General features: G+C 39.3%; 1 long non-coding RNA gene across 1 annotated transcript; it reads right to left on the bottom strand.

Annotated features, from left to right (window-relative positions):
- Window positions 1-203: 203 nt before the first annotated feature.
- On the bottom strand, window positions 204-1687 carry LOC148787224 (uncharacterized). Its single transcript, XR_016067023.1, has 4 exons — window positions 1282-1687; window positions 1101-1167; window positions 688-755; window positions 204-377 (listed from the first exon to the last, which is right to left on the bottom strand). It is a non-coding gene; the product is annotated as an uncharacterized LOC148787224 (long non-coding RNA).
- Between the last annotated feature and the right edge of the window lie 376 nt (window positions 1688-2063).

The raw sequence follows: 2063 nt of genomic DNA, 5'->3' as shown, positions 1-2063 counted from the left end.
AGATTCTTGAATTAGAAGATAAAGAGGGATGAAAATTGGATTTGGACAGGTCAAGGAGACCAAACATCATAAAAGAAAAAGTGGCTTCCATTAAAACTTCATGTAATAGAATTCATCATTCAAAAAGAACTAGCATGGTTCTGAAAATTAACTGATACAAGTCATAAGAAAAGCGGAAATCTCTGCTCACCAGATGCATACGAGATTATTTGCCTTTTCAATGGTGAAATATAATGAGCCCCTTGGAATGCAGCAGGGCGCAGTGCATTGAGTGGTCTGAAATCAACGGAATATGCCTTCTGAAAGCCATCCAGAATTGCCATCATTGTCGAGTTTGCAGGTCTCCTGTCTGATTTACATCCTCTTAGCAATGACACCTGAGCAACCATGGAACACTAATGATTTAGATAAATGTTCATGTCTTACAAATTGTCACATCTTAAGAGCTGGAATAACAAAGGAAGATTACGGGATAATTATACAGTCACATACCCTCAGGTTTGGGTATTACGGATTAAACAAAAAAAAGAAAAAGAAAAAAGAGGGAAAGGCCTATGAAGCATGATAATAAAGATCTATGAAGCACTTTATTCTCCACAGCACACCTAAATGAAAACCACAAACAAGATTATCTGTGAACATTATAGGTTTCATCACGGAAGGAGACAGCTGCAGAATTGTGCTTACCCTAGTATTTCTTTGTTAATGTCTCTGGCATTGTACCTTGTATATCCAAAGCCAGTGTAATCCCAAACCTAGAAGAAGACATTCATCAAATTCAGATGTAAACTGTTCCAACAATCCTTAGCAACATTTTTCTAATTTTAAGTAGAAGAAAATTACTGACCATATGATATTATATAGAGCAAGTTAAACACATTAGGATTGTCAAAGCAAAAATTAAATAAAAGAAGCACTAGAAAGCAAGATAAAGATGACATGTAAGATGGAGGAAGAAAGTATTTGCAAGGAAGTGAGAGCAAACTTAGGACATCAACAGAGAGTATTCCAGTATTCCTTCTTTATCAATCAATATATGAACAATGAGAAAATATTGGGCCAAGAAGGATTGTTCAAACAGCAGTAACATTTCGCAATACCATAATTTGAGGCCTCCTCCTCGCTCTGTCTCTCCCCCCTGCTTTTCTTGGTTTTCTTTACTCTATTCTTTTGGGTGAGAAATGAACACAAGAAAAAAGAAATGAAGGTGAGAGGGTTTCACCATGTGAGTGTCGGTGGGGTTTGATGATGGGGAGAAAACGGTGGTTTAAGGGTTTTTACCAGCGGGGTTTTCCTTCCTTGGATTTGTACCCACATCCGCAGCTGCTTCTCCCGCGGGTGCTGCCGTACCATCACATTCGAACCTTTGAGTCGGCCATACCACCATGAACTTCACCTGCTTTCTTTAACTTTTTTCCTCGAAGAAGTGAACAGAGTAGAAGGGAAATGGTTTGATGGTGGGGTTGGGTGAGGGTATTTTGGCGGTGGGAGGACGGAACTGCGGCGTCTCTCCTTCGCCGGCTTTGGCTTTCTTGGAGGGAGAAAATGAGGGGTATTGTTTGAGGTGTGAGAAGAAGAATTGCAAGAGGTGTGACGGCCTTCCTCGTACCTGGAACATCACCCACTTGCCTCATCTGCTTCTCCACATTCAGCAACATCTCAATTTTCGCCTCCAAATCTCCGCCTCCATTTTCCTACAAAATTAAACCAAAAACATTCGATAAATCACAGCACGAGATACAAAATGGGTAAGCCAACAATAGCGTATAAGCTAATTGGAAATCAGGAACGCGCATTTGCTTACCATTTTGATCGAATAGATACGACCAATTGGGGAATTTTTCGTGCAATCGAGGAAAAACAAAACCCTAGAGAGAGAGAGAGAAAGAGGAGAGAGTTGAAATATGTTTTACAATGCGACCATCTTGCCGCTAATAAACCTTTTACAAAATTATAAATTTTTTATTATACATTTTGACCCCTGAATTACGTTTATTATAACAAAAGTCCCCGTAAAAAAATAATTTAGCGTTGACAGAACAAAACACCCTTTTAATGCGGTC

This window comes from Sesamum indicum, linkage group LG8 (genome assembly GCF_026168435.1).
Source record: "Sesamum indicum cultivar Baizhima isolate 11 linkage group LG8, ASM2616843v1, whole genome shotgun sequence".
Classification (NCBI taxonomy): Eukaryota; Viridiplantae; Streptophyta; class Magnoliopsida; order Lamiales; family Pedaliaceae; genus Sesamum; species Sesamum indicum.
This window is presented reverse-complemented; position numbering and strand designations above follow the sequence as displayed.